This window comes from Ascaphus truei, chromosome 6 (genome assembly GCF_040206685.1).
Source record: "Ascaphus truei isolate aAscTru1 chromosome 6, aAscTru1.hap1, whole genome shotgun sequence".
Classification (NCBI taxonomy): domain Eukaryota; kingdom Metazoa; phylum Chordata; class Amphibia; order Anura; family Ascaphidae; genus Ascaphus; species Ascaphus truei.
Window position 1 is genome coordinate 113,471,533 of NC_134488.1, and position 23,859 is coordinate 113,495,391.

The window sequence follows — 23,859 nt, forward strand, 5'->3', positions numbered from 1 at the left end:
CATAGATTAACATTTAAGCTCCACTGAGCAACATACATTTGGCTTCCCATATAGTGTAAGCACAGGTTTCATCATTTGTAAAAAGAAGAGGGACTCCTGCTCAGCCAATAATATTGCTACTAACACAATCTGTCCGGCATTTAATAGCTACAGCATCCGGTATTGTATCTTTCCTGGTGTATGGTTTTGTTTATGACCTTAAATGCCACCTAGGGCCCCACAAGAGGTAAGGCCAGCCCTGTAAAAAGAAAACACGGGAGAGAGAAGACCATACTAGGATGCACACGAACTCTACTAATAGAAAAATAAATACATTTTATTAAATTATATGGATATAAACATAAACACCGATAAAATAGCGCTAGAACAGCGAGTAACTCGACTATAATTACCTATTGAAACCCCACCTATTATCTCTGATGAATGTTGAACAGAGAAAGTGGAGCTGTAAACTGATATGGAGATGTATTGCACACATTCACTTTTGAATTGATATACACTCAGAAGCTCTGTAGCTCTTGCAGAGCCAGGTGTATAAGAGTCAGTAGTGCACATAGACCCCCGATATGTTATATCTAGAGAATAAGGTCAAATGGAGATTTCTAAACCAAAATCATCCACAAAGTGCCTACTGTTCACTGAGTGTAGGTATAATGTCAAAGTACACATGAAAGTGAAAGTTTGCTTACATATATACCCTTCCCTTCACATAGACTCTAAGCAGCACAGATGATGCTGCACTAGGAGACAGGGAGGGTGGGTTGGATCTGGGATCCTATCAGCTCTGAAAAAAGTGGAGAACTGTCTGTTCACACATAAATTTAACTGAGCAAAGCCATTGGTGCTCACTTAAGGAATACTTCCAAAATAAAAGTGAGTACATCTACTGTTGGAACAGAATCGTGCTCCCAAAACTTATGGCTGTGCAGAGGCCGACTTCTATTATCTGAGGGGTCTCAAAACAGTAATATGATGTAAGCAAAACTATCTATTGTACAGCTAATAAAAGTAATCACTAAGTCTAATTGCTATGTGACGAATGTGGCAGATAGAGCAGTCCTGTACGGTCATGAGTGGTATCTACCGTAACCGTATCTACATACCAGCTGAGACGAGCCTATATCACAAGGCTCTTGCGGGTGCCCATGTATGCACTCTGAATCACCGCTAACTCAACTAGTGGCTACCACGTATGGCCCACATCTTGTTTAAACAGCTAAATAGATCGAGTCACTGCTGTACAAATGTCTGAAGCTACCGCTTCAGTCGCGCTGATGACATGACCGCCACGTCATTAACCGACGCGCGTTTCGTTCACAGAGCTGAACTTCTTCGGGGGTAGGAGGTACCATGCAAATCCCGAAGAAGTTCAGCTCCGAGATCTGTGTTTATGTTTATATCCATATAATTAATAAAATGTATTTATTTTTCTATTAGTAGAGTTCGTGTGCGTCCTAGTAGGGTCTTCTCTCTCCCGTGTTTTCCATATACATATACCCTGACAGCACCACTCTAGGAAGTTTTTTGGTAATATATCGGTAGTGATGATATATCCAGTGATGTAATTCCAGGTCTTGGGTAAATGCTGCATAAGAATGAGTCAGCAGTGAGTGCTTGAGCCGTACAGAGCAGTAGTGCTTAGTAACTATACACACGTAGACCCAATACATAGCATAAGCAGCACATAACCTTTTGCACAAAGAGATAACCAACCAGTGAAATTGCAGAAACAATTCATGCTTATAATCTTGGGTGAGTGATGTAACGTCTACTTTCCCAGTCCTCGTGATTAAATCCAGGAAGGGTGTAAATGCCAGGTTTATGAACTCACATCTCACAAGCTCTTCTGAGGAAGCAGGAGGAGTGTCCTGCTAGTTATCCCATTTTCCCAGGAACCAGAAATTTACATCCCTGATGTTTCTCCAACTGCTAGTGTCAAGCGAACTCAAACATTTACAGTGGCTAATGCGTGGTGGTTCTTGGGGGGTACCGAGTATTTACTGGCACTGTCTCAAACTTGACCACAATTGAGTCCCCACATTTAGTGGTAGACGAGATGTACAGTGCAGTGGAATAGGGAAGAAAGGTAGACGCAGCAAGTCAGGTGGCCAGGTCACTACTCTATAAAAGAGGTTGCTCAGTGGTGATGGCATAAAAGATTCACTCTGCATTCATCAGTCAGATGCTTTTTCTCCGTGGATGTCACTAATAATCACAACTGCATTTTCTTCTCTTGTTTGCAAATTGGTAAACCTTATTAGTGCAGGGATTCTCAACTCAAGTCCTCCCTAAACCCCCCAAATGGCAGGTTTTAAGGTTATCCCTGCTTCAACACAGGTGGCTCAATTAATGACTTGGTCAAGGACTGAAGTGCTGAAGAAGGTATGTCCTTAAAATCTGACCTGTTGGGGGATCTTGAAGACCCCTATATTTAGGAAACAGGTTTTGGGGGTGCTTAAAGACAATTATATGGCCCAACTTATTGAGGAACCAGCCAGGAGACGGGCAATATTGGATTTGGTCATATCAAACAATGTAGAAGTAATAGCAATTATTAAAATCCTGAAACATTTGGGTAACAGTGATCATAACATGGTCTCATTTGAAATAAATTGACAAAAACAGATTACTTGGGTTCAACAAAGACCTTAAACTTTAGAAAGGCCGATTTTAATAAACTGAGGACTAATCTACAAGTAATACATTGGGATGATGTTTTGGGAAAAATGTAGAAGATAAATGGGCAGTCTTTAAAACATTGTTAGAAAAGAACACTTATCAGTGTATACCTGTAGAGGGAGAAAGGGGGTGGCCCGGTATTAAAGGGGTTGCACCCCATTTGGCCATCCCCTGACCTCACCAGGGAGACAAGGGGTTAACTGGGCTGAGGTCCAGAAATTTGATTTAACCCTTGTTATGACATGAAAATGTGTATTCCCCTGTTCCCATGCTTTATTGTAATATCTGGTTTAATCAGTGTCTGCATCACACACACACTAGGAGCCATCTGGGAGTGCAAGGGTTAATAGTTCTTTAGTGATTATAGCCCTTTGTGTAATTTTCCAGCCTTTTCAGGCACCATTTTGCAGGGTCCCATAGGCCGCCATTGGAGCTCCATGCGTTTCAATGGCGAATCTTGCTGTTTTGGTCCTGTTTCCTGTGAAGACCAACAGATGGCGTCCGAGAGGAGGAGCGGCGGTTTCCCATTGTAAGTCAATGGGCCCATTGACTTCAATGGAGATTCCTCGAAGGAGTTTTCCAGGAACGAGTTGGCTGCCGTCCAAACCGCAAAACCGCAAAGCGGATACTTTTTCAATAAAAGAGCTTTGATCACTTAGCAGTCAAGTTCAACGACAAGTATCGTGGGAATAAACAGTTCTAGAGCACCTAGAATAAAAATTATTTTTGCCCCTAGTTCCTAGGCCTCCCCCCACTCGACCACAACCGGGTCCCCGAATCCTGGACCCCCGATAAGGGTTGAACCGAGAAGAGCAGGTCGCACCATAGGTTCCAATGGCGGCGGCAGAAACAGCTCAAGAAAACGGCTAAGTGTAAAAAGCTGAAATTTAGGAATCCATAGCTCCGGTTCCGGAGGGTCCAGAGGGTCAGGGATCGGGGTACCTGTAGTCACTGCTCCGGCATCGCTGCAGAACCATTCTTGACCCCCTTGGACCAACCCGACGGAGTATGGACCCCCTTGAAAGTTCGGGACTTTTCCCATAGACTCCAATGGCGGCCAATCTCCATTGACCGGCTATGGCGGAAAACCCCCATTGACTTCAACGGCGGCGTAGCCCCATTGAAAGTCTATGGCGGCGGATTCCCATAGCCGCCAATGGCGGCGGTTTGCCATTGAAAGTCTATGGCGGCGAAGCCCATTGTTTTCAATGGGGATTTAGAGAAAAACCGTGATTTAATTTACAGCGGAGTTTATTGTATTAAAATTGGAAACAGTTTAAGGTGTATTTGTGTAACTCCGGTTCCGAGGGTCGTAGCAAGTCTCAAATTGGACCCTAGGGTGTCCCAGTGCCGGCATTGAGAACTGGGAAGTTTGGACCCGCTGGACCCAACGGAATGGGATATTTTAATATGTTGGTGTTTTATCTTTAATACTGTGTCCCAAGGTATGGACAGAAACCAGAGGAAATTCGTTTGGCCATAAGGCAGCAGATGGTCAGATAAGCGTCCCAATGTCTAGAATTTAAGTGCTGTTCAAAGGAGTTTATCACCTCCACTGTTTACATGAGGGCGGAGATTACTCAAACCAGAGCAGGCTGTAAGTGTCCCATTTCACACCTTACAACAAAGAGTATCCTGCCAGAAATTCCCTTTAGTAGACTGGCTGGCATCCCTGATGCAAATATGGGATTACAGAAATGAGACCCTAGAGGCCAACTGCGCATGTGCTAACTAGCTGGGGGGCATGTATCAAAATGTGTTCCCACGTTAATGATTGGCTACAGTAATTGTGATCCAATCACCTGTACTTAATGTTAAGGATAGGGTTACAAAAGGTTTATAAACTGTTGTCCACCCTATATCCTTTGTCTTCTGATATCATCTTGATTGTACCTGATTGCGAGAGAATTGCTATGCAACATACTTCTCATCCCCCATCCCCAAAGTAAGTGTACTTTTTGTCTGTTACTGTACTATATCGTGTGTTCACCTATCCAAAGGAATAAATATACTTTATTATATCCAGAAAAAGGGGGAGTAAGGGAGTGATCAACTAAACCATACTAAATGTGTAGAAAATTTGTAATAGTAATAGACGGTGACGGTGCGAATCTGTCTGAGTGGCCACGCCTGCGCACTGGCTTTATCTAACTGCCGATATTGCGCGAGTGACAGTTTTCAGGGGAAGTATGGCAAAATGGTATCAAAGCGAATGTTTCTAAGTGGTCACGCATGCGCACTATCTCCACTCTGTGCCCATATGAATTTGTCTAAGTGGCAACGCATGCGCATTGGATCTATCCAGCGCCGGTGCGATTTTGTCTAAGTGGCCACGCATGCGCACTAGCTTTATTTAGCTACCGATAATGCGCAAGTGTCCCCTGATAGTCTCAGGGGAAGTACGGTAATACGCGCATGCGCAGAAACCGTTCGAAACATACGACAGCTAAGGGAAGTATATCCCTGACTTTTAAGAGCCCTGGTAAGTCCATGTAACATCTTTAGAGCCTTTGACTGTAGCATCATGTGAATTAATGTTGAAGTTTTGTCAATATGTATTTTCAGTAGTTGCGCTTGCGTTCCTTTGCGCACGCGCAGTAGTGGGACGCGGTTTAAGTTACCATGGTGACCATATGCTTTAAATAGCGTCCGATCTAGCCCCCATGCAAATTTTGTCCCTGAGGAAGCTCCGTAGTAGGAGGGAAACGCGCGTTGGACGCGTGTTGATGATGTCAGTCCCCTTCATGGGGTTGTTTTAATACAGTATCTGTCAGCTGTTCATTAGATTAGCCATATATATAAAAATTAGGGCAGTGGCCAGGCGGGACTTGCGGCATTAGTCTAAGTCCTGATCAGGAGTCCATGTTATTAGCCCTCATGGTGTGTACTATCTACTAGGCTCATCAATGAAGTAGTGGGCTTGGTTTGCTCACTCCGGCTGTGTGCACTCTAGCAGTCTCTTATTTTCCAGTTTCAACAATATACTGGAACATTTAAACATTAGAGACTATTTGCACTAGATATTTGATTTAATTTATTTTTAAACGTTATCACATTTCCAATTGGTAATATATGTTTTAAGTACTAACTATTAAAGGTTTAATTTTAAATTTTGGGTAGTGTGCATTTGAGTGAATTTCCTTTGGTGTACAAACCACTGTACCCCTCACTTTTTCTACTTTATTATATCTAAGCCTCGTTCAGTTCAAACCAGTTATTTGGTGTAAATTACAACCTGTCATAAGCTATCGTCACAATACCCTTGGGTAATAAGTTAAGCTTATCAGTGTATACCCTTGGGTAAAAAGTTTAAAAGAAATAAGTCAAAACCAATGTGGCTAAATAAACAGGTAGGGGAGGAAATGGAAAAGAAGAGGCAGGCATTTAGATTATTTAAGTCAGGAGGGACGGAGGCATCGTATCAGAATTATAAGGAACTAGCTGATATACCCGGCGTTGCCCGGGTGTAATTTTCTCGCTCTCCCTCTCTCTCCGCTCACCCCCTATCTCCGCACCCCCTCTCTCTCTCCGCTCCCACCTCTTTCTCCGCTCCCACCCCGTCTCTCCGCTCCCCCCTCTCTCTCTCCCCATTCCCCCCTGTCTCTCCGCTCCCCAATCTCTCTCTCCCCATTCCCCTCTCCCCCCTTCTCCCCTCCTGTCTGTTTCTCCCCCGTTGACAGCAATCTGGGCCCCCCTGCACATGAATGCGCCCCCCACCCCCCGTTCACAGCTTTTTCCCCCCCTCCGTTCACAGCTCCATCCCCCCTTCACATCAGTGATTCCCCCCCCCTTGACAGGCCTGTCAACGCCCTGTTCACAGCTCCGTTCTCCCCCTGTTCACAGCTCCAGTCCCCTCCCTTCACAGCTGCGTTCCCCTGTCTCCCGCGTTCACATGTCCGATTCCCACACTTTCACAGCTCGGGCCCCCCCTTTCACAGCTCGGGTCCCCCCTTCACAGCTCCATTCCACCCCTTCACAGCTCTGATTTCCCCCCCTCGGTCACGGCCAGCCCCCCCATTCACATTTGCAATTCCCACCCCCCCTCTTCAGAGGGCGGCAGGTCACTGGGGGGGGGGGGGGCGGGTGGATTGGGATTCCCCCCCTTCACAGCTAGACGGCGGCTCACATTAGGGTTGTAATAACCCCCCTTCACAGCTCAGCGGCTGTGGGTCACTGTGGTGGGGGGGGGGGTGTGGGCGGGAGGCTAGTGATTTCCCCCCCCTTCTGAGGAGGAGGGGAGAGGGGAGGGGGAGGGGGGTTGGGGAAAGGGGTGGAGGGGGGAAGGGTGGGGAAGGGTAAACACTTATCACAACTTTTATAATTACATAACAAAATTAACTGAGAAATTTCTTTCACCACCATTTAACGAGTGGGTTTCCCGATCTGTAAACCGACCACAGTCAATTGCATGTTGGATCTACCTAACACGAGGACCAGGACACAGGAAGAGGGAGTACAACAAGGATATAAAATAAACCGTTTATCCTGCCTTTCAGTAGACCAAGATCGTGTATGAATGATTAAATACTAAACTTTTTCAAACCAGGCCGGGGGGACTCCTGGCAGTTACTTATAGGGGAGTGTATTAACCGGGGAGAGCCTGAGGGTCACGAGGTCTTCTCGTGTTAGCCAATCAGAGCCAGAGCTAGTGGTGGCCCAGGCGTGTTAGTAATTTAGGGTGGGATTGGAGTCAGCGTCCTATGGCCAAACACAGGGGGGGGATGTGTTCAAGTCGGGCTTAAAAGTTCTGTCCCCTGAAGTCCACCTCTGACCTGTGCTTGATGGTTCAGATCTCTTTGCTCTAACCGGGTATGTGCACTGCGATTCTTCTTTTCCTGGGCCCCCCGGTAGGCCTCTGCATTTCCCCATCAGCTCCTCCCACCCTACAGACCCAGCGCTGGAGGCCTCCAACAGCCCCGAAACCCAGAGTGCGCCAAACATAAACAGGATAATGGCTCCCACATCCATCAGCGATCCCACCAATGGCATTGCCGGAGCGCCTCTCCCATATCTCTTGGGCAGGTGACCCAATGCCTCAGCCTTCTTGCACTGCAGAGGTGGTCTCAGCAATCAGAAGCCAGCGTTTGAGGAGGTCGACGGGTCTCTCAACCTTCCTAGTCGGGCAGTTGGTTCTTCTGGGCATTTTGGTCCGCCAGCCGCACTGAAGCCCTGATGGGGACCCCCCCGTGGCCCGGTCGCCGAGAGACCGCAAGTCCGCTCTCTGCGGGGCCGGAAGTTCAACGCCAAACTCGCGTGCGAATTGTGGCATATCCACCGGTTGTCTGATGGATAGTTGTCTGCCGTTTCTCATCACAATTAGCCGAAACGGGAATCCCCATCTGTAGTTTTTACCTTTCTCTCGTAGTAGTGAAGTTAAAGGTTTTAACTCTCAGTGCCTCTCAATGGTTGCCCTAGCGAGGTCGTTAAAAATTTGTAGGGGTTCTTCTTGAAACTCGATCACGTTTTTGTCCCTGCAGGCTGTTATTATTTTTTCCTTAGTGGAGTAACTGTGCATGCGCACAATCACGTCCCTTCTTCTTTTTGGGTCGCCTGATTTGGGGGCCAGCGCACGATGAGCTCGGTCCAGCTCCTGGTCTTTCTCCTCCAGACCATCGCAGACACTCTTGAAAAGGGTACTGCCAGGGTATAAAAAGGTTCAGACCTCACTGCCCCAGTAAAATTTGTCCCTGAGGAAGCTCCTTTGCTGGAGGGAAACGCGCGTTGGACGCGCAATGTTGTCAGTCTCCTACTTGGAGCTATTTTAATGTAGTGTCAGCAGTCTCCTGGCTCTAACTTTGTTGATCCCATTAGTTAATTATTCACTCTTTATTTATAGTGAGTGTGCCTGCTTTCCTTGCACAGCACTGCTGTTTCTGGCAGGTCTATGCTGCAGTGTATGTATCATCATTATCACTGCACTTGCCAGCTTCATTACTCCAGCACTCTTACTTTAACATACTAAAGTCTCTATTATAGTGCGCAGTGCTGGTTGTTCAAGCAAGGTAGCTGGACATTTAACACACTGGCCACTCACTTGTGTACATTTATACACCTGTATTTTTGGGTCTCATCGTTGCTCCAGAGGGGTTAACACCCTGACTTCTAGCAACCTGTGTCCTCTTATCCCACCATTATTAAGTGGTTCAATGGGATAGTATATATTGAAAATAGACGACACGGTTGCCTGATAATGTTGATTTAATATATTTTTAATCCACATTACACATTACTTTGGTAATATATGTTTTAAGTAAATTTATTAAAAGTTAGATTTTACACTATTTTGTTGTGCATTTAAGTGAATTCTTTTAGGGGGCACATCCATTTTGTGTTTCCCTTCACCTTTTCTGACTCTTGAAAAGATCCATCAGATAGGGCCTGAGGAGGTCAGGGCGAACCTCTTCCGGGACACTGCGGATCCTCAGGTTTTGCCTGCGGTCCCGGTTCTCCTGATCCTCCAGGTTCTCTTTTAGGCAGGAAACCTCGGTGTCGAGGCGAATAATCTCCTCGTCTGCCTCTGTTTGCGCGTGGAGGGCTGCATCTAACCTGTTCTCCAGGTCTGCTGTTCTCCTCGTGAGGCTGCCTATTTCCTCTTTGAGCTCGGAGGCCAGATTTTTAAAGTCCTGCTGGAGGGATCTGTATAATTTGTCATGAGAGGATGACAGCATTCCCTCCAGCATTTCCTCTAGATATGCTCGGGTGATATTCCCTTCTGCCGCAGATCCCTCCATCAGCCTCCTTGAATCTTTTCTTTGAGCTTCGGCGCCATCTTGCTCGCCGGGTTGGTTCCCTGACCCTCGTGGCGCCGGCGATAAATACTTGTTAACTCCCTTCCAGGTTTGTGTTTTTCCTCCCGAGACATATTGGGGGTTTCTTCTGCCAGAGTATAGCAAGTTTTGGGCCGAAATTTTTTTTTTTTGGGGGGGGGGGTTGCTTAATTATCCCTTTATCCGTGCGGGTTCCTAGAGCTCTCTTCCTATGCTGCCATACGGTCTATGACACCGGAGGGCCCCCCCCCTGGGCTCAGCCTTTAATCATTTTGAGTGAATGAGGGTCTGATTGGCCTTCTGTGGGACTCTTGTGCACAGGCAGGTCTGTCTGAGCCCTTGCCCTGTGGCCTCTGTCTTGCCTCAGCAACACCCTGCAGAGCTGCAGTGATCCAATAGCTCTCCTCCCCCTCCCCTGGCGCCTCAGACCATCCAGGGAGAGCTGATCTCTCCCCCCCTCAATCACCCGATCGGGCGTCCCCGCTGTGAGCGCCCCGGGTCCAGCTATCACTCTAGGCAGGGCATCAACGTTCTTCTTTTAAAGAAAATGTGGGTTCTAAAAAACATTGCTTAGGTTTGCTTCAAAACAGTCAACGTTCCATTACATGTTGAACCCATTTCCTGCCAGAAGGGTCATCAATGGTGTGCGATGCTGGCACCAGTGGACTGGAAACATCTATTCCTTTATGATCTCAAATGAAGCTGCCCTTCTGAGCAGCTTTGTTAACGAGCCAATAATGACAAGTGGACCTCAGCATGAATAGCTTGGAAAATAGAATAAGGGTATCAACAAGGTTCATCCAAACATACAGATGTAGTAAAGCTTACTGTTTTCGTTGCCTGCGACGGTCGCAGCCTGGAACCATTAACGCGGCGAAAGGTCCCATTCAGAAGCATGGACCCCCCCCCCCCCCCAACCCCCTCCTGCAGCGCGATCGCGTCAGATACGGTCCCCAATGCTGCAGAATTTTGCTTTTTTGTAAGCCTTGCTTGAAAACTGGAACAATCTACCGGAGACTCTCACAGACGCCACCAGTCTTAGTTCTTTCAAAACTAAAGCTGTCTCACATTTTAATCTGGTCTGTAACTGTTACATACGCCTATAATATATATTATCTTTAACTGTGCATGCAATGTCTTGTATATACTGTAATATATACCCTGTTCACTTATGTAACTATATACTTGTAATCATGTATTATTTGTCATCATACCTCTATGCCCAGGACATACTTGAAAACGAGAAGTAACTCTCAATCTATTACTTCCTGGTAAAACATATTATAAATAAATAAATAAACATCTGTATTTCAAAGTAAGATAAAGGCTGGAACAAGAGGCCATGCTCTGATACTGGAGGGTGGAAGACTCAGGGGAAAGGGAAGGAAGTACGTCTTCACAGAAAGGGTGGCTGAGTTATGGATTAGCCTCCCAAAAGGGTAGCATACTTTATAACTTCTTACGATAGACACAAGGGTATCCTAAATATGACACAAACCCACATTATGTATTTGTGTCTGAACTTTCACAAAACGAATAGGAAAATGGGCAGAATTTTTTTTAAAAAAAAATTTCTGTGTAGCCCACCAAATATTATTTCCCTTATTTTTCCCCGCAAATACTTTATGGCGGAATTTCCCTAGGAAGCATCAGCAAGAAAATAAAAAAAATGACTGGCATTTTATAAAGAAAAAATATATATGGATGATGGATAAACTAAGTAGGACTGAAGTGGAAGGTTTTCACTGCTTCTCCTGAGTTATGTTCCTGACTGTTCAAGATAAGCGTAGATAAAAGCTATTTATTCTTGCTCCCTCCTTAGTGTATACACAGACACTTGTTTTCTGAGAAGTTTCCTTGGAAATACAGCTTGTTGCTCACATCCCTCCCTTCTGTCCCCCCAGCAGCCTGACAAGGAAGCGTGGAAGTTTTGTCAGCTTACGGTAAAACACGCCAGCAATTGAATTTTCCTTTTATGGAGAGACTCTGAGAAATTCCATCCTTGTTGCAGCTACAGCAGCTTACTTACAACCCCCTGTTTTCTTCCACCATTATCCCATACTATGTCTATAAAAAAAATAAAACAACATGCACAACTTTAAAGTTATAGTGCAATATTTATCAAGTTGTGCCAAGCTTATAATCCATTTAACCCTACGAGCCCTACGGCCGGAGAAGTCATGGTGCCTGAGTACCATGGCCCCTCCCGACACAGTGCATCCCGTGACATTTTTCCCTCACTGGGCATGGCGTAGTCACTATGTCATGGGTCCTCAGCAGTGTCTGTCCCCATGACATAGTGATTATGCCCTGGCGTACCAAAAGGGTTAAGTGAAGAGAACAGTCCCTTGGTCAAAAATATGCGTTTCCTTATGTAACCCTGCTATCAACCACATGTAACTCATAGTAGCTACAGTAGATTACATCACATGATATTCTCATTTCGTAATAAAGTCCTCCAACGAAAGCATACCATGTGTGTCACTTCTCTCTGGAATGTTCCAGTAATTATTCATGAACATTGAGGCTTCTTTGAGGTTGTCAGAATTAGATCTGGTTAGCGTCTATGACCTCCTAAACAGCACGCACATCCGGTTCAGTGGGAAATCCTTGATATACCCCCTGAATTAATTTCTTTTTGAAACCTGCACAGATCCAAAAAATGTCTTGACCTATCATAAACCCAATTCATTGTATTTTTAAACCCAAATTGTTGCACCATTAACCCATGAAGCACCAGATGGATTAAAATACATAATATCTCATGATATTATCATGATACTGTTGAAAAACTATTGAAAAACATTCTTCATTGTAAGAATTTTGGGGGAATAAAAGGTTATAAAACAGGAGGTCACTGTGAAATCCTACCTGAAAGCTAAAGAAAAGAACAGATATCAACTTTTAGAAAACAAAAAGAAGCACTGAAGTACAGTAGTTAAAAATCACGACCATCCCTAAAAGAATAATACATTTTCATATTTTATTACACAATTTAACAGCGGGTCAAATTAAATAAGTATTGTGTAAACATTGGAGAATTTTGACCTGCGATCCTGTTTTACAACCCTCCATCTCCTCGCATCTAAAAGTAATTTTTAAGAAAGCAAAAGATCTATTAAAAAAAATATAGCACCTAGTAAATTAAAAATAGTTAACAGCTATTCCTAGTGAAGATTTATACTGTCTTCCCAAGATTCCATCTGGTAACTTTAGATGTGAAAAAGGAACATTATAAATATGTGCCTGTTTAGTAGAAGTTATTTAAGAGAGTATTGGTACTAGTCAGTCATTCCATATAGGGTTTTATACATTGTAACACCTCCTATGTTGTTTATTTGCTCACATGTCCATGTGGGTTCCAATATACAGCTCAACCCGAATCGCTTGTAACGCGGTATTAACGTGGCTCTCGTTTTTACAATTAAAAAAAATTCACATTTTTTTTGGGCAAACTTACACACACACACACACACACACACACACACACACACACACACACACACACACACACACACACACACACACACACACACACACACACACACACACACACACACACACACACACACACACACACACACACACACACACACACACACACACACACACACTTGGTGCTCCCCCTTCCCCAGTTGCCATGATTGCAATGAAATTGTACAAATCGCACTACTTTCTTATTGCTACATTTCAACTACATAACTAGGAACCTACTACACAAATAACTCTCTACTCATATTATAAATGTTATTGTTTTGTCTACAGGGAATATCCCTACTATACCAGCCACTACACTCCAGCACAGCATCACTGCCTTTTATTATTAGTACTCCCACCACAGACTCAGGTTGGATCCACTAGATCTCAAAGAAAAGCTGAGAAAGTGAAACAAATGTAGGGTTCAGGGGGCAGCCGGCCCATATAGAGGCTCCACCTATAGGCGGCCCATGCATCCGTGTACTTGAGCGGTTATCATGGCAACCCTTTGAAAGCCAATCACCTGATAGAGTGTGCACTTCTGGGGAGGGATGATTCCTGTACTGCATGCACACTTCCATTTCCAAAAGCTGGCCCCAAACAATGGCGTTAACCAATGAGAGAGCGGTCTGGAAAAACCCACGTTCTGATTGGGCAAGCACTGGCAGGTGAGGCTCACAGTGGCTCCTAGCCAGAGCCCTCCCCCCGTGCTAGGACAATGCAGCCTCCGAGGACTTCCCAGTGAGACCACCTCCCCCCCTCTCTCTCCGCTGCTGTGGGGGAGGATAGAAGGGAGCTGGTCCCTGGCCGGGGAACTCAGAAACTGCTGACATCCCAGCAAAGGCTGCGTGAGCTCTCCTCCCCCTCGCAGCTTCTGGATCAACTGCTGCAGATGCTGGGTAAGTGCTGCTGTGGGGGGGGGGGGCGTGCTGCTGTGGGGGGGAGTGCTGCTTTGGGGGGGTTGTGCCTCTATGGGGGGGGCATGCTGCTGTGGGGGGGGATATGCTGCTGTGGGAGGGGGGCCTGCCACTTCGACACTGGGCTCAGGGAGTGCCCCCCTCTCCCTCCCTGTACCTCTGCTGCTGTGGGGAGGATAGAAGAGAGCTGATCCCTGGCCGGGGAACACAGAAACAGCTGACATCCCAGCAAAGGCTGCGTGAGCTCTCCTCCCCCTCGCAGCTTCTCTGCACAGATCAACTGCTGCAGATGCTGGGTAAGTGCTGCTGTGGGGGGGGGCGTGCTGCTGTGGGGGGGAGGGGGGTCTGGCACTGCGACGCTGGGCTTAGGGAGAGCTGGGAGAGTTATCCCAGCTCTACCCCTTCAGCGGGCCTGGAGTCCCTGATCGCGGTGGCCATTTTTTTTATTAGCGCGAACCCGGTTATAACGCAGTCTGATCGGGTGGCCCCCGAGGACCACGTTATAACGGGGTTCAGCTGTATTGGGAGGACAACAAGAACCTTGAGAACTACGTTTAGGGAACATAAAATACACATTATGTAAGGGACTTTTAACACATGAAGTGTCAAAAATATTTTGAAATATCATCATAAAGATCTCACACATGACAGTTACCGGTCTAGAACATATCTCTGCCAACCTCCATAACAGAGATTGAAATGTATGTTTAGATGTCCGTACACTTTGATAATTATTCATATCCCCTTTAATCATTCATATTTATTATATGTAGACAACTACATACAGTATCTATCTTCTTTATCCACTTGAGGTATATTCTGGAGGCCAGGGTCATGTGTAGTATGATTAGCCAGATAGGTTCAACTCTTTCCTTTTACAAGCACAACAAGTTCTTTGTCTTTCTTTACTTTATTGAGAAAAGGCATGGATTTACAAAGGCACTTGTGGATGATGGTGTTGGGAGAGAATGTCTCTATGGTGAGTGCGCTTGATAGTGGGGAAAGGTGAAAAAGGATAAGTCCTGCCAGTAGAGCAATTTACAGGAGGGTACTCACTCAGCCAGTGTTGATAGTGGAAAAGGAAGTGCCAGTGTATTCTGGGTAGCAAGATAGCCTGGGGACAGACCATCTGTCAGCAAGGCAGAGGGGGAGAAGGCAGACTAGCCCATTCTGACAGAAAAGCTGAGGTTGCTGTAGCAACTCACTGGCATAATGCAGAGACAGGGATCGCAACACAGGCACTGTGAGTGTACAGAGCAAAATACATGCAGCTGGAATGAGAACGTGACAAGCAGAAGCTGCAAAGGAAAGGGGGGGTGAAACAGAAATGTGGTTCTTGTTCCATGACACTCCCCGTCTGGTATCTGGAGATACCACTATATAACTTGAATGTGTGGAACATATGTGCAATGCAAACAAATATAACATAATAATGCAAAGTCCACGTCCACATAACGAGGCGATACCGGCCGGTACCACTGGTGTAGAAATCCTTTGGCAAAGTCTTTTAGCAAATGATGTTGGGTGGATGCACTGGTCCAGATTTATTTTATTGAGAAAAAGCATGGATTTACAAAGGCACTTGTGGATGATGGTGTTGGGAGAGAATGTCTCTGTGCGCTTGATAGTGGGGAAAGGTGAAAAAGGATAAGTCCTGCCAGTAGAGCAATTTACAGACAGGGATCGCAACACTGTGTCTAACACACAGGCACTGTGAGTGTACAGAGCAAAATACATGCAGCTGGAATGAGAACGTGACAAGCAGAAGCTGCAAAAAAGGGGGGAGGGGGTGAAACAGAAATGTGGTTCTTGTTCCATGACAAGGTAATTTTACATACTGTATATATTTTTTAATTTCTAATATATTTTTTGTTTACTAATGAGTTGTTTTATTTTTTATTGTATAACAAAACATGTTATACTTTTGTATTTTCTATATGTACACAAGTATATTAATACATTCACACTTTATGTATCCATCGAATTGATATAAAATCCATTATTGATTTTGTAACTACTCTAATGCCTTAAACAAGATACTTTTCTATCTCTCGCCATTTTTTACCATGTTGCCATGGTTGCCTAAGACCTCATTGCTCTTGTGGTGGGTCACCATGGCAACATACTCCTTTAAATACTGTGTTTTCGCTCTATGCGCACATCCCTGATGAAGTTGCCTGGCAACGAAACGCGTTGGGAGTTAATGGCCAGGCGCTTGGTAGCAATGTCGGAGCTGAATACGTCACGCGTAGAGGAGGCGGAGTCAAGGTCGGAGTGAGTGTGCAGACCAGAGGAGAGTTCTGAAAGAATGCCTCTTATACACATTGTGAGTGCATCAACTACAGCTCAACCCCCTTATAACACTGTGCTTGGGGTCCAAAGAATCACATCGCGTTATAAGCGGATCGCGTTAGAAATAATGTACAATTGTATGCGTTGTACAATAAAGTATTTAAGATGGCAATAATCGCGTTGTAAAGCATTCATAAATACGAAAATTGGGAGCCACGCCTGCATCGCTTTATAAGTGGATTCGCGTTGTAACGGATCGCGTTATAACAGGGTTGAGCTGTATATGCTTTTAATTGCATTTACTTATTAAATACATGGTCACTCTATGAGAGCACGAGCTTCTTTTTTTAAATGTATTTATAAGTTTCTGTATGGATGTGGTCAATTGGTGGGACATTGTTTCTCTAGAACGCTATCTAGAGAAACAATGGATTGCCGGAAGACTGAGAATCCACAAGAAGTCCACTTTTAGCGATAACGAAGATTTTAAGAGACACTGGGACTCTACATTGGACCCTTGCTCTCTCTAATGAGGTTATTGCTTAAGTTCAGAAGGAACAAATTGAATAATTATTGAAAATAAAATTGAAACACCTTCATACCACATGGAGAGACCAAATTCTTTTCTTTTTTTTCTAAACTAATTGAAATTATGAATAAAAAAGTAGAACTATTTGAGAGGGCTCCAATAGAGAGAAAAAAAACAAAATATACCAGGGATAAGACTTTAATATTGTAGATCAAAGGGTTGGAAGAAAGTTACTCATTTCAATAGAACTTATGACTATAGTGAAAATAAATCTCGTAATTTAGATTTTAATTGACAATATGAGAAAACACATTATACGAATATAAAGCACATTAGGTTTTACCATATATCTCCTAAAAGGAAATATGTATTTTAGGATAGACAAAATATAGACTTGGTAGGCACTTCTAATAGAAAATAAGTCATTTCTAAAAAAAACTTTTTCATCTCAGTGATTTAGATGACAATGGAGAAGATTTAATTATTGAATCCAAATCAGGAGAAAAACAATTTGGGAACGAGACCTGAAGAACAAAATCTTTTTTTAGGGAAAGCTCAGAATCTAAAAACAAATAGCTTCATCACTGATGAAGCCAAACCAGGCGAAACTAGTTTGATGTGGACATCCGCCTTTTGGTCTTTTGGAGCCACCATACCTGTGAAGTCTGCGGATCAGCCAACCAACTGACAAGCAGCAGGGAGCTCTGCACAAGGAGAGGGACAACAGACTGTGCACGAGTCTGAGAAAGCCTCCCATCCCCGTGGACCCAGACGGACAAGTCAGGAGTTGAGAAAAAGTGACTGAAAAGCACCTCCAGCAAGGATGTTTTTAAAGGACACTTGCAGCAATAAAAACCACCACAATCCATGTGGTTGGTCGTTTGTAAGTGTATTTTTATCTCACCTCCCTTATTTTTGTAATAAACAGTATTATGCTATGCCTCTCTCCACTTTTTAAGGTAACAGCAGAAGGAAAATAGAGGAGTATGCACTACGGGAACAAACACACAGGCAAGTGTTAAGTTCTCTACTTCTCTATAGATTAAGATACTGAGTGTCGACGCCTATTATACCACTTGTGTGTGGTGTTTTTTGTTGTTGTCTTTTTGTCTGCATAAGGAAGAAAAGAGCAATAAGACCACGCGCTGGAGAACAACTTTATTTTCTCATGAAAAAGGTATAAATTACGGAAAAAGAAAAAAAAATCCTATCTTCTATGACCATCATAAAGCACATAAATCTCTTGTCAACCCCCAAAGAAGGGGATCATGGCCCCCCAAAGATGGGGTCACTATGACCTCCAACTTGTCTCAATTTGTAGATTTTTTTTCTCCACAAGTACAGTATGTTATTCAATTGAAATCATATGAGGGACACTTTGCATGTTCTCAACCTTGTCTCTAATATCAAATGGAACAATGATTATCATTGGCCTACTTGTGACATACAGTCATTATATACTTGTATTGATCCGAAGAGGTCGAAACGATAACATTATTTTGGGATTTTGATACTGACTGTCCGTCTAAATGTAAGGATTTCTTTTATCTAGTATATATTTTATTTTAAATCATAATTATTTCTATTTGATAGAAAATGTTATGCACAAATGAGTGGAACAGCCATGGTGGCCAAATTTGCCCAAGCTATGCTATCCTTTTAATGGGTCAATGGGCGTTTCATCGATGACATCATTATCATCTTCCTATCAAATCACGCATCTCGCACTCAATTCTCCTCCTCACTTTTAAAGCGTTACAATTTTCTGCTCCTACCTACATCTCAGTCCTAATTTCTCACTATGCACCATCCCGACTCTTGCGTTCTGCTCAAGGATGTCTTCTCTCTACCCCCGTTGTATCTAAAGCCCTCTCCCACCTTAAACCTTTCTCACTTTCTGCCCCACACCTCTGGAATGCCCTTCCCCTCAATACCCGACTAGCACCCTCTCTATCCACCTTTAAGACCCACCTTAAGACACACTTGCTTAAAGAAGCTAATACTATACACGATACATAAAGCTTGGCCCCCTGCAGACGCACTTACCTGAACGCCCTCCTACTGTCTCTGTACGTTCTCCCCACCAATTAGTCCCAGAGCAGGGACTCTTCTTCCATAATGTTACTTTTATGTCTGAAGCACTTATTCCCATGATCTGTTATTTGTATTTGTAATTTATATGATTGTCTTGTGTATTACTAATGTGAAGCGCTATGTACATGTAGCCCATCTACCCCTGCCCCTAGGTGAGATGGGGGGGGGGGGGTTTGCCCTTTTTCTGCTACGCTGGGTGGTAGTGTATACCTGTTGGTAACAGGAGGGCTGAGCGCTCTGTGGTGGTGTGGGGAGAAACAGGACAGGAAGGACAGATTACCTTGGTCTCAGTGGGTGCAGGCCTCCAGCCAGCAGGGATCCTCTGTGGGTGTTCAGGGGATGGGCCCCTACTGACGTTCCTCCATACACAGAGACAGTAACAGACAGCATTGTCTTTTCTGATGTTTTATTGCAGTCAGCTCACATGACAGAGAACACAGTCATCCCTCATAGCTGTAGCTTCAATATCTCCTGTTACTCTTTCTTATTCTAGTCAGAGCCCTGACTCAGGCCTGCTCGCTCCTCTTCCCTCCCATCCCCTCATGGGTGGGAGGAAGAGACTCCTCTCCTCTTCTATGACTCCATTCTTTGGAGTGCTGAACAGAACAGATAGAACTGATAATTTGGGAGGATGTCAGAATTTATAATCTTGGGGGAGTGTCTGTAACTCTGACTCATAGCAAGTCAGATCTGGATACTGATAGGCTCACACACATAGAGGGTGTGTTCCAACCAGTATCCACCCCTCAGATTGACATCCTCGGAAGTTGTTAGGCCCGCCCTTGAATACTAATTACATCATCCAAGGCTATAACACACACAGGCCTATGGAAGGAATTAACCTTTCCACTGCCTGCACTAACAGGACTGACAGAGGAAAGGCCCAGGAAAAAAAAGTAGCTGCCGGAAGGCTGGCCTATATACACTAATGGCGCTATATAAATAAAGACATACATACATACATACATCTGGACAGCTGGTGAAAATGATCTCAAGTGTCTGTTCAACTATTTTAATATTAATACATTAAGACTGATTTTTATGGACAACATTGAACCTCAATCTATTAAATTTTATAGATGTAACCCTTTTGATTGGTGTCAATGGTTAAGTTGAAACTGATATCTATTCCAAACCTGTTTCATGCAATAACTATATTGTATTGTATTGTATGTCTTTATTTATATAGCGCCATTAATGTACATAGTGCTTCACAGCAGTAATACATGTGGTAATCCAATAAATAACAGATAATATAAATAACAGATCATGGGAATAAGTGCTTTAGACATTAAGGAAGAGGAGTCCCTGCTCCGAGGAACTTACAGTCTAATTGGTAGGTAGGGAGAACGTACAGAGACAGGAGGAGGGAGTTCTGGTAAGTGCATCTGCAGGGGGCCAAGCTTTATGTGCCATGTGTTCAGAATAGCCACAGTCCTATTCATATGCTTCTTTAAGCAAGTGTGTCTTAAGGTGGGTCTTATATTGAGGCTTCCAGTAACCATCACGCACGATAGTTACACAACTTCCCTTACAGTCAATTCATTCGACTCAAAATAAACCGTTCTTCAGAAAATAATTTTAAAAAACAATGTTCTTCATTAAAATAAAAAATTTTGGAGAAAGGTTATAAATAGGAGGTCATTGTAAAAATCCAAATCTGAAAGCTAAAGAAAAGAACAGATACCAAGTTTTAGAAAAAAAGAAGCATAAAGTAGTAAAAAAAACACTGCCTCCCCAACAAAATAATCAATTTTCATATTTTAGTACACGCTTTAACCAATCAGCGGGTCAATTTCAAAATATATTGCATAAACTTTGGAGAATTTTGACCTGCGATCCTGTCTTACAACCCTCCATGTCCTCACACACAAAAATCATTTTTTAAGATAGCAAGTCTGAATTTCTTTTATAGTTCCCTTTTGGGAGGACCACGAGAACCTTGAGAACTAGATTTATGGCACATAAAATAAACATTAAGGGATTTTTAACACATGGAGTGTCCAAAACACTTTATTTTTTTAATATCATAATGATCCCACACACGATAGTTACAGGTCTAGAACATGTATGTATGTATGTGTGTAAATCTTTATTTATATTGTGCCATTAATGTACTGTACATAACGCTTCACAGCAGTAATATACGTGCCATAAAAAAAAATAACAAATAATGGGGATAAGCGCTTCAGACATAAAAGTAACATTAGGCAAAGGAGTCCCTGCCCCGAAGAGCTTACACTCTAAGTACATCTACAGTAGAAGATCTCTGTCAATATTTTAATGGGTGAGCGAGTTTCCATTTTTTGTAAACAAGAATCACAATGGATTTTTAACGTGGAACTTTGGACCCACAAGGTTTAAATGAACGTTTAGATTATATATTAATAGATGTACACTTTGTGTCCATTGAATTTATATATAATCCATTATTGATTTGGTAACTATTCTAATCCCATAATCAAGATACTTTTGTATCTCTATCCACTCTATACTTTGTTTATATGTTGCCTAGCACCTCATGGCTCACTTGCCACAGATACTTTATTTTATCTCTTTTTAGGCTCATTCAAGAGCAGACACCTCTCACTGTACTGTATGGGTAATGTATTTTCTTATGTTAGAATCAGTCATGTCTTTTGCATTATAGAGCTAATTTATGTCATATGTTGGCTCCTTAATAATACATTATAATAAGCTTCCACTAGCATACCTGCCAAAATATCTGTGTTCTGAAGGTTCCAGTCCTGGTTATGTATTCCCATTTACAGATCATTTATTTGGCAGTTATATAGTACTGGTAGGTTTCCTCAGTGATTAATGTAGGTCGGAGAGCAGAGATGCAAGGCAGCATTTCCCATACTTTTTACCAAAATGGTATGCGTTGGGTTCCAGGGCTGAAACGCAATATTGTTTGCTATGTGAACGCCTTGGCTCCAAGATACTGTGGAAGGTAGCGCGTTTCTGTCCCCTCCAGGTAGGCCCATCCCTACGGTAAGTGCCACCCTCAGGCGAGCACTATTCAGGATGCATCCCCCACCTCCCCTCCCCACCAAAGAAGAATCTCCAAAAACTCCCCCCCAAAATCCCACCCCTCCAGGTAGGAAGCAGGGGTCTCGGTATCCTGTGCCGGTATCTCAGCTCGGATTTAGCTTTCCCAACACATGGGCCAATAGGAAGCCGCGACATCATAACTGGCTTCCTTTTGGCCCATGTGACTGGGGGCTTTAATCCTGAGCCGAGGCACCAGCACCCCCTACTGAGGTAAGTATCTGAAGAAGCAGAGAGTCCCCAGAGCTGAAATGAATGGGGTTCAGTTTCGGAGACCCTCTGCTTCAATTTTACAGGTATTTAAAAAAAATGTCAATTAAAAAAATATGTTATATATATTTTAAACATTATAAATGATAAGAACAACTGGGCCCTCTTTGGTCACTTTCTTTGAAACCTCAGATCCAATGTCTTTGGCTATTTTTTTTTTTTAGGATATCCTTTGTCTATCCCCCATTCCCTCCCCCCTTCTCCTCCCAAATTGAATCTATTTACTGCATGAGGCCACCCTCTGTTTTGTGGCATGACCTCTTGTTCTAGTAATTTAGTTCTACTTCTGTGAAAAATTCAACACTTACCTTTCACCCTTAATGTATTTGAACGTATGTCATGTCTCCACATTCCTTTCTTTTTGCCAAGTGTAATGATACTAACGGTGGTCGTACGTTGAGTGGAAGTAGTAGAGTGTGTACAGCACAGGTAACCTGAATCCAGATGTTTCCAAGGTAGATCCTGTGTGACTCCAAGTGACCCTACCCAGAGGTACCAGCATTAAGAACCCATTAATTACCTTAATGGTGGAAACCACCTACATGGAGAAGCAAGAAACATGGCAAGTTCTCAGGACATAGAGGCATATAAAAGACAATTTATTACACTGGAGTCATTTTCCTATAAATAGTATTTAATAATAAACAACAGTAAATAGAATAAGCAAATAAAAACATATCAGTCATTTAAATTGTAATATGTACCGAGCTGATATGTATCTATACTATTACTAGTATACTAGTACTATACATTACTTGATAATCCAGCAAATACTCTGGCAGTACTGAATAAATATTCAGTAGTAGAGCCATTTCCCCAGTAAGTATTTTACTTGATTGTTGCAATTTTCAATGGGTTTATAGTACTGTTTAACCTGGCAAGGATTTAGGTAAAATAGTATTCCTTGCTGACAAGATGTGATCAACATGAGTTTTGTTCAAGTACAGTATCTCTATAGAATGTTGCCTTTCATGTCTGTTCCAACATGGGGCGAGACGACAATCCTGCTACCACTAGCAGCTGTAGAACCCACATGGCACATTGATACTATGTGGCGACTGTGAAGTAGCTCACCATATGGTTTGTCAATGCCATCATCAAATATTCATAATGTGTGTCTATGGTCTCATTTGTGTCTGTCACAATCTCTACATGTGACCTATTTACCTAGTGTTGCATGCACATGAATGTATCACTATAGTCTTCCTTTCATCCCCCTCTTTTTTGTTCGTCTTTCTTACCCTCTCTCCCTTTCACGCTGTCTTCTCTTTACTTACCTAGATATATATTCCTCTCTATATTAATATTTATATCCGTACAGTATCATTATCTCTCAATTTTCAACTCTTCATTCACCCTGTCCCAACTTATCACCTTTCTTCCCTTTCCCCCCTTGCCCCCCCCATATCATAGCACTGACAGTGTACGTGATGCTGTACATAGAATTCTGCAGGTACAATGGTCCTATAATAATACAATCATTTATTTATGGTCCTCTAGAGCTGTAACATCTACAAAAGAACACAGTACTTTAGGCTAGGGGAAGTCTTACCAATGGTCTATAAACTGGTATTACTATGTCTCCTGTTCTGCTGCTAATACCATTTCCTAAACAACCAAGAATTCTGCTGGCTTTTTCCACCAATTTGTTAGAACTATGTGAGAGGTAGTGGAGCTTTAAAACACTAGTTCTCAGTTATGATGCTACAAGTCCCTGGATGCAAAAGCAGATGAAAAAAATGCACAGCTGCATGAGACCAGTCCTGCAATCCCACAGTGCTCG

The 23,859-nt window shown here is 43.4% G+C and overlaps 1 protein-coding gene and 1 long non-coding RNA gene across 2 annotated transcripts in view; one reads left to right on the forward strand and one right to left on the reverse strand.

The window, feature by feature from the left end:
• SLC2A1 (solute carrier family 2 member 1) overlaps nucleotides 1-23,859 on the reverse strand; it is a 213,579-nt gene that overhangs the window by 135,946 nt on the left and 53,774 nt on the right. The window lies entirely within an intron of this gene.
• Nucleotides 13,658-23,096, forward strand: LOC142496550 (uncharacterized). The gene is made up of 3 exons (XR_012802051.1): nucleotides 13,658-13,822; nucleotides 17,114-17,838; nucleotides 21,319-23,096. It is a non-coding gene; the product is annotated as an uncharacterized LOC142496550 (long non-coding RNA).